The sequence below is a fragment of the Mytilus californianus genome, unplaced genomic scaffold, assembly GCF_021869535.1.
Source record: "Mytilus californianus isolate M0D057914Y unplaced genomic scaffold, xbMytCali1.0.p SCAF_1, whole genome shotgun sequence".
In the NCBI taxonomy this organism is placed as follows: domain Eukaryota; kingdom Metazoa; phylum Mollusca; class Bivalvia; order Mytilida; family Mytilidae; genus Mytilus; species Mytilus californianus.
The window spans coordinates 13,944,496-13,954,640 of NW_026262581.1; positions in this window are offsets into that span (position 1 = coordinate 13,944,496).

Genomic DNA, 10,145 nt, shown 5'->3' on the forward strand with positions numbered 1-10,145 from the left:
CAAACAATACTGATAATAAACTCTTGCGCTACACTCAGTCCTAAATTTATGTGTTGTTCGGCCAATTATTGAATATTTTTGTATATTTGAATTCTTGGATTAGTTACTGTGAATTCAGAAATTATTGCGTGCATTTATTATTGTGATTTTTGAAGAAAGGTGAAAAATGCAAGTTTAATTATTGTGATTTCAGGAAAATCTGCATACAGATATATGTATCAGCTATGAGAATGCCAGTTTTTAGCTCACCTTTCCAAAGGAAATGTGAGCTTTTGCCATCACTTGGCATCAGTCATCGTCGTCCGTGATGGTCCGTCCGGTGTAAACCATTTCAAACATCTTCTCCTCTGAAACTACTGAACCAATTCCAACCAAACTTAAGCTGAATGATCCTTAGGGTATCTAGAATAAAGTTTGTGTTTTATTTTCAAAAAACATGGTCCGAGTACACAGTTATTGTCCTTTGATTTTCGTTGTTCACGAATATAGTCCCTAGTGTGAACAGTGTACGTGTTACTTGCCAATTTTTTTTATACCTCTTCCAAATGTATTTCTTCATGTTTTATGCCTCAAATAGCAAGTAGGGGGATGAAATTACACTGTAAAAAAATTTGGGTCATGAATTTTAAAGTAAAGTAGTGATTTGGTCCAGCTGAAAAAGGTTAAAAGTTAGCACTTCGGAAGCTGTCAAAAGATTTCAAGACCCCTTTCAAGTACTACACACTGTAAAAATATTATTGAGAAAGCGCAGGTGGGATTTTTTTTATTTTCATTTATTGTCTAAAAGAAATGCACTACGAAATAACTGTGTACTCGGACCACATGGCCGCCATGGCTAAAAATAGAATATAGGGGTAAAATGCAGTTTTTATACCACCGCTAAAATTTGTATATTGGTTTGACGTTGGCGTCGTCGTCGTCTGAAGACACATTGGTTTTCGCACTATAACTTTAGTTTAAGTGAATGGATCTCTATGAAATTTTACCATAAGGTTAAATACCACAAAAGGAAGGTTGGGATTGATTTTGGGGGTTATGGTACCAACAGTTAAGGAATTAGGGGCCGAAACGGGGCCAAAAATAAGCATTTTCTAGTTTCCAGACAATAACTTGTGGAACGGTGTATGGATCTCTCTGAAATTATACCACAAGTTTCAATACCACAAAGGGATGGTTAGGATTTGCTTTGGGGGGTTATGGCTCAAACGTTTAGGAATTAGGGGCAAAAAAGGGGGAAAAACAAGGTTGTCCTGGTTAATGGACAATTACTTTAGTACAAAACATAATTTAAAACAGTGTAAGGGAGATAAATCAATTACATCATTTGAATTACCTCCCTTACACTACTTTTAAATTATGTATAAAGTAATGGTTAATGAACAATTAAGACAATTTAAAAGCAGTGTAAGGGAGGTAATCCAAATACAACGTTTTGATTACTTCCCTTACACTGCTTTTAAATTTTGTTTAAAGAAATGCATATTTATAAAGGAACACCAGTAAAAATATCTGCAAATGTTGCATCTTTTTTTTTTTACAAAAAAATCCATATGAAAGATTTGACACCATATTTTAAATTCTATAAAATGTAATTATGGTTGCAAACTCCATTGGAAATTTGAATTGAGATTATGACCATATCTTGAGGGAAAGAATTTTTTGGGGGAATAAGGGGGGGGGGGTAAAAAAAAATTGAGGGTGGGGGTCAATTTTTTCTCATTTCAGATTTCAGAAATTAAAACGAATTATTCTTCAAATATTTTTTTTTTTTCAAATTTCAAGAAGTAATCTTTAATTGCACAGTATGGCGCATTAGATTTGTAAAATCTTTGACCACATTTATTTCTTTGTTATGCCGAAGGTAACCGTGTATTTAGATTTTTAATTTTGGGTCCAGTTTTCAAATTGGTCTATATTAAGGTCCAAAGGGTCCAAAATTAAACTTGGTTTGATTTTAACAAAAATTGAATATATGGGGTTCTTTGATATGCTGAATCTAAACATATATTTAAATTTTTGATTTTGGGCCCAGTTTTCAAGTTGGTCCAAATTGGGGTCCAAAATTAAACTTGTTTGATTTCAACAAAAATTGAATATATGGGGTTCCTTGATATGCTGAATGTAACCATGTATTTAGATTTTTAAAGGTAGTGCTTTAATGCCTTTCTGGTTGCCGGATTAATCTTTCCTTCCGCGATATCCAACTTATCTACGTGGGGGGTCATTAGGCTCCAAGTAGATCCGGAAATGTTGAATTTTCTCCTCTTCTTATTGTGATATAATATTTTTTGTTTCATTTCATTTACATTTGGAAACAGAGAAACGATCATTGTGTTTTGTTAGTTATAAAAACTTTTGATATATTTGTTTGTATTTTGCATTATAAGCAGTCAACCGATTGACAAACTAGAATTATTTGAATTCCGTGTGGAAAGAGCTCGGGTTAATTTCGAGTGTTATCTGCAATCTAGATGTTTATAAGTTATTTCAGTCGTTTATATAATAATTAAAGGTCGACTGAACATGAATTATATTAAACAATTTAAAGCGCATTTCTGTTTATGCACGTGAACCCGTCTAACGTTATTGTTATTTCGCAGTTATATAAAGTAGCAAATTATCGTTCCTGAATAGGTGGCGCCGTGGTAGCGGATCCTGTTCCTCAACTTCCGGTTTCTGCACTCTGCAACTATTTCAAATTACATTTTTAATTAACGATGCCAAGTACTTGTTGTTGTGTACCTGGATGTCATTTAAGAGGAGGACATGCATTTCCAAATGACTTCAAAAGAAGGAAAAGTTGGATCAACGCCATGGCCCATACGCAGATTGGACGAGAACACGATGAACCATCATGAATGTAGTACACAAGAAATGTGGGACTATTTTCAAGGCAAACTTGAAAATACTATAAATGCCAACATACCGCAAAAAACAGCTAGAACAAAAGACGGTAACCCTAGGATCACGGCAGACATCAAACGCCTAATACGGAAAAGAGACAAACATTACAAGAAAAAGAAAAAATCAGCTGATGCTAAGCATAACACCAAATATAAAGAACTGAAAAGACTGGTACAGAGAGAAATAAGACGAGCATATTGGAAATATATTGAGGACATAATAACACCTGATCCCAAAGTAGACAAGCCAAACTGCATGAAACGTTTCTGGACATTCATCAAGCACAAAAGATCAGACGGAAATCAAATACCACCATTAAGGAACAATGGACTACTCCATCCTGACTCAGTTGAAAAGGCTAACATACTAAATAAGCAGTTCCAATCAGCTTTTTCTGAAAAAACCAACTTCACAGAAATAGAATTCAAAAACCGTTGTGACATGACCAACAACAACTACCCTACACTTCAAGACCAGCGGACGAATTCACTAAAGATACGATACAACATGTTGTATCGTAATTATTTATCGTAAATATACGACATGCATAAGACATGTCGTAATTTGTATTCTCCAACGTTGTCGTAGTACTGTTGTAAGTTTCTCGCAGTTGCTAATGTCGTAAATCTACAGAACAATCATTTTACGTAACAGAGGAGGATTTTGTTCAGCATGTGCCCGATTTGAAATCCATTTATAATTTAGTACAATGCTCATCACACTTTGTCTTATAAATATAATAAATAAGAACCATTTATGCCAAACTACTAAATTATTTCAAATATTTTTCTGTTTGTAACAATTTAATATATTACAAGTACATGTACCATTAATGCGATATTTGTCGCTGGCTTGAAAAACAGGAAATTTGTTATCAAATTACGTAAATCAAATAAGAATTAAAATTTAACAAGAGGAAAATTTGCATGCTTTCTCTACTTTAATTAATTTTGAGAACTGATAATGCCGTATATTGTAAATGTTCGAAGATTAAAGCTTTTCTGTCGATTTACCTCCACCTGGAACGCCCAAACCCCAAATTTATAAGTACAATCTAAAGCATTATAATTTTCGATAGTGTTGTCTATATCAAAATAAGAAGATGTAGTACGATTGGAAATGAGACAACTCTCCACCAGAGAACAAATGACCGGTAGAAGTTAACAACTATGAGTCATCGTGCGGTCATCAACAATGAGCAAAACCTATACCATATAAGCAAGCAAGCTATGAAAGGCCCCGAAAAGACAAATGTAAAGTGACAATTTAACCTAGAAAACGAACGACCTGGTTTATGTTAAAAACAATAAATTAGATAGATAGATACATTTATTCTCATAAAACCATGCAAGTACGAAGACTAGAGAAGTCAAAATACAAAATATTAGATGTGATAACGTAAAAACAATAAATAAAGTAAATAAAAATAGATAAAAATATATAAATTGAATAGGAAATATAAGAATATATGCACAAGTAAAGTAAATAAAACGAAAAGCAAATATAATATTTGGGTTTTGACACATGAATTATCATTAATAAGAAGTTAAATGTTTACAAAACAGGAACCTGTTGTTTAGTAGTTGTCGTTTGTTGATGTGGTTCATGAGTGTTTTTTATATAGATTAGACCGTTGGTTTTCCCGTTTGAATGGTTTTACACTAGTAATTTGTTGGGGCCCTTTATAGCTTACTGTTCGGTGTGAGCCAAGGCTCTTTGTTGAATGACCGGTAGAAAAAGGAGCTAAAGATACCAGAGGGACACTTAAACTCATAAATCGAAAATAAAATGACAACGCCATGGCAAAAAAAAGAAGGAAAAAAAAAGACAAACAGATAAACAATAGAAGTTAGCAACTATATGTCACCGTGTGATCATCAACATGAGAAAAACCCATACCGCATAAGCAAACAAGCTACGAAAGGCCCCGAAATGACAAATGTAAAATAATTTAAACAAGAAAACTAACTATCTGGTTTATGTAACAAAAAATAATGAAGTATCATAAATAAGAAGTTTACAAAACTTTGAACATTTCGAAATACTACTGATTTTCTACCCTAGGAATATAGATTAGCCTAGCTGTATTTGGCCAAACCTTTCGGGATATTGGTTCGTCGATGCTATTCACACATCGTACTCTATTTGATTTTGTTAATTCCTGTGTCACTGATGAGTCGTTTGAATACGAGAACAGCTTCTGGCATTCAAAATTTAAATCCTGCTATCTATGATGAGTTTATACATAACAAACGAAATCTGCTGAATTACAGGCTCCTGACTTGGGACAGGCCGTGACACTTGTACCTAGGACTAATTAGTAAATATTCATAAATTGGTCGTAGTAGTTACTTTTTAATTATTATTTTGCCTTACCAATGACATTCTTAACTCTGAATGTATTTACCATATGAGGAACAAAAAAGAATTCAGTTATATCCATCTTAAGAGTCTATGATTAAAGTATTTGAACAAGATTAAAAAGAAATAAACAATCTGATTTTATCCTGTTACTAGAATTTATTTATATTCGTGCACTAATAGTTATTTTCATGATAACTTATTATTTTTCTTTTATTTCCCTTATTTGTTAACTTTGTAGATAACAGTTAATTTTTCCAGTTTTACAACTGTATGGGCTCATTTATACGACAAAACGAAGTAGTCAGATAACTATTCCCCCGTTGTTAAATAAAGGCGACAGTAGTATACCGCTATTCGAAATTCATAAATCGATTGAGAAAAAACAAATCCGGTTAACAAACTAAAACGGAGGGAAACACATCAAATATAAGAGAACAACGACACAAGAGAAACACAACACTAAAATGCAACACACAGAGAAACGAACTATAATATAACAATGGCCATTTTCCTGACTTGGTACAGGACATTTTAAGAAAAAATGGTGGGTTGAACCTGGTTTTGTGGCTAGCCAAACCACACGGGAGTCTGTTCGTTGGTTCGTTGGTTCGTCTGTTTGTTTGTTTGTTTGTTTATTTGTCATTCTGTCCATCATTTGTATCAGCAACTGCTCCTTAACAGCTTGATAGAATTTTGAAAGAATGTTTGGGTAAAATTTGGGAATGCATAAATATCTGCACACTGTACATAGAGCCCATTTGTAACTCGCAGAATCTTTAACATATAATGATATTGTGCACCCTCTATATTATTTTTAGTCCGAATTATTTTTTGGGTTTCTCTTACCAAAACATGGAGCTAGCTTGCCATTATATTTTTCCGATATCTGTCTGTATTTTGTTTATTTACGCGAATCATTCAAGACGGAAAACAATATTATTTCGGGGTACTTCTCTTTTGGGAATATCCAGCTCCCCATTACATCTACTTGGATGTTTAAGAATGTTTCAAACCGATATTAGCATATATCAAGTTGTTCTCTGTTTAAGATGTACTTCCACCATCATAGAGACATACTCATAATTACAACTTTATGCCTTTGAAGTCTGCATCTATAAATAGGAAATCATCGGGCTTTAATAGGGAAAAGAACTATTAAAAATACTCTTGTTCGTCTAATGAATCGTTCGTTTTCTCTTATATTAGCACTGCCTCCATTTTTACGATCACGATTGACAGTTACGACAGGCATCGAGCAGTCGTAAGTTTATTACAATATTTACAACACATCGCATCGTAAGTTTCTTTTGTGAATACAAGTTGCAATTTACGATATCGTAAAACTTACCTTACGACAGTCGTAACGTTACGATAGTTTTGTGAATACGGGGCCTGAACACAACAGAAAACGGAATAGCAAAACTATTATCCAACCTAAACCCATTTAAAGCTGCGGGTCCAGACACCATTACATCAAGGGTGCTGAAGGAATTAGCCATAGACATCGCACCAATCCTAACAACCATCTTCAGGCGATCCTATGAAACAGGTGATTTACCGGACATATGGAAAAAGGCTAACGTAAGCCCAATATTCAAGAAGGGAAAACGGTTTGATGCAGTTAATTACCGCCCAGTCTCGCTTACCTGCATTTGCTGCAAAATCATGGAGCACATCGTAACAAGCCACATAATGACCCATGCTGACAAACACAACATACTGTATTCACTACAACACGGATTCAGGAGAGGCCTGTCCTGCGAAACACAATTAATTGAGTTTATTAATGACATCACCATAAACATGGACGCAGGAAAACAAACTGACTGCCTTATTATGGATTTCTCTAAGGCCTTTGATAAAGTAAGTCATAGCCTACTTACACACAAACTGGATCAATATGGCATAAGAGGGAAAACCAATAGGTGGATCAAAAACTTCCTCGCCGACAGGAAACAAGTCGTAGTTGTAGAAGGGGAAAAATCTGATACAATCAACGTCGATTCGGGCGTCCCACAAGGATCAGTTCTTGGACCCAGTTTGTTCCTTTTCTACATAAATGACATGCCAGAGGGAATCCGATCAAGGGTAAGACTCTTTGCTGATGATACAATCATATATCTCACAATATCATCGGACACAGACAGCGACCACCTTCAGGAAGATCTGAATAAATTGGCAATTTGGGAAAACAAATGGAAAATGGCATTTCACCCAGATAAATGTAATGTTCTTACCATAACAAGAAAACGTAAGCCTATTATAAAAGAATATGTACTGCATGGCCACACCCTCGAATCTCTAAATTCTGCAAAGTACCTTGGCTGCACCATCAGCTCCGACTTAAAATGGAATGAACACATTAAAAACATATGTGTCAAGGCAAACAAGACCATAGGCTTCCTCAAACGTAACTTGAACATCAATAACAACACAATAAAAGAAACTGCATACAAGTCACTTGTAAGACCGACTCTAGAATATGCATGTACAGTCTGGGATCCTTATCAACAAAACAACAAAAACCGACTGGAAATGGTACAGAGGAGAGCAGCCAGATATGTCACTAACAGATATCATAACACATCATCTGTTAGTGACATGCTTAACAAACTAGAATGGAAAACCCTCGAAGACCGTAGGAGAACATCAAGGCTTACAATGATGTATAAACTTGCCAACGGGATGGTGAAAGTTGACACCAGTAATACTCTCATTCCACCAGATAGGCTATCCAGAAACATCAACACAAATGGATATCAAGTACCATCTTGTAGGACCGAAGTGCGGAAGGAATCTTTTTACCCAAGGACGATACGAGACTGGAATGCCCTACCACAAACTGCCACCAATACAGGTAGTCTTGAATGCTTCAAGACTTACCTGCATGAGATGAACTAGACCAAGCCAAGATGTTTTTAAATTCACTGTATATATGATGTATAGCACAAATTCAAATCAATTCAATACTTATTTTTTGTCTAAATTTTAAATGCGCATCCAAAAAGTGGCAAAATAATCAACTTATTGATGGTGGCCGCGTATTGGTAGAAGTAGAAGTAGAAGATGAAATCGTGGAGTCCATCTCAATCAGCTGTTGTTTGCAAGGCACGTTTTACTGAAAACGACTACGTGCAGGAAACTATTGATGGTAAAACTCTATTTTCTTTTTGAAGTATATAGTTATATATGTAATCGCCATGCGAATAAACCAAAGTCTGTTTACAACCGCAATTATCGTTTTAGAATAAAAGGTGGTGGTTAATTCAAGTCAATCAAGACGTCATAATTTTTTGGATTACGATTCAATGTGATCTGTTTGAGATTTTTTGGTGATTGCTACAATTATAATGATTTCTTACAAGAGGTATATCATACTGAGAATTATTTTAGCAGTAATTATGCTAATGTAGTAATGACAGGAATGTATAAGCTATGCCTCATAGACTTTCTTGAAAAATATCAATGACAATGTTAACAGGAACAAAACAATAACATGCTCTCATCTATATTATAGTTATTTAGGTACAAACAATGTACATTTGTTGCATAAGTCTCTCATTGTTTGTCCTTTGGATTTACATAACATACATTGAATCAGGCAAACATAGTTTTATCCAGATTGTAATGAATAAAGCTAGTTAATATTTCGCCAGGTAGTACAAAGTATACAATGCTAATGGAAGTTCATTTAATTATCAAAAAACTAATGTTTTATAACCTTTTTCAGGTCGCAAACCCACCATACAGAGACTTAAGTCTACTGCTATTCCCAGCCTATTTTCCTGGACCAAGCAAGAGACTAAATCGTCCGCAAAAAGAAAAATCAGGGCAGTTTCCTGTGAAAACAAAAGAACTAAACTTGATGAATATTGTAGCAGAAATCTAGAGGAAAGTTTTGATTGTAAAGTTGGTTTTCCTGAAGAAGTCATTCATACTGCAGAAAGGATTTATGACTGTCCACCACCAACTGCCGAGCTAATGTTGAGCTTCACAGATGGAATTACGCAAACACCATCAATGTCAATGTTTTCAGCAGAGAATTTTGAAATGAAGACACGTGACACAGCCATGCATTTTTATACCAGTTTAGAGTTGTATACCAAATTTTTATTTGTTTTGACCACACTTGGTCCAGCAGCACATTGTTCGAGATACACATATTTTCAAATTGATACGGTGTCAGTTTTTATGACTTTGATGAAATTGAGGCATTATACAACCAACTTTGAACTGTCTAGATTCTAGATCGAATCTAGTGTTAAGAATATTGTGTATACATGGATTGTTTTTATGTCTAAACAGTGGTGTGAGGCTAACACTTGGCCATCCTAGTGGTTTAGTCAGGTATTTTTCGCCATCCAACTTCAAATTAAAGTTTCCATCGACTTGGATTATTATTGACAGCACAGAATATCCCGTGATAAAACCTAAAGCTCCTATAGCTCAGGCAATCTTTTCATCATATAAAAACAGAAACACCGAAAATTCTTGTATGTTCGACACCTGGTGGTTTAGTCAACTATGTCTCTAATGCATATGTTGGTTGTACCAGTGACTATGAAATAGTTGAAAGATGTAGAATAGTTCAATTATGTGATCCAGGTGACAGTGTGATGGCAGACAAAGGTTTAAATGTGCAAGATTTGTTTGCTAACTTTTTTCAAAAAAAGAAACAGAATTTGTTCCAAAACTCTTATACGGGATAGAAAAGTCTCCAATTAACACGTGCACATAGAGCGAATTATTGGACTTGGCAAAACATACAAAATTCTAATAAATCTTATGAATGGAACTGAAACAAAACTTTCATCTGAAATAACATTTAGTTGTTTTATGTTGTGTAATTTTAGAACTTGTATTGTGCCAAAGGATGC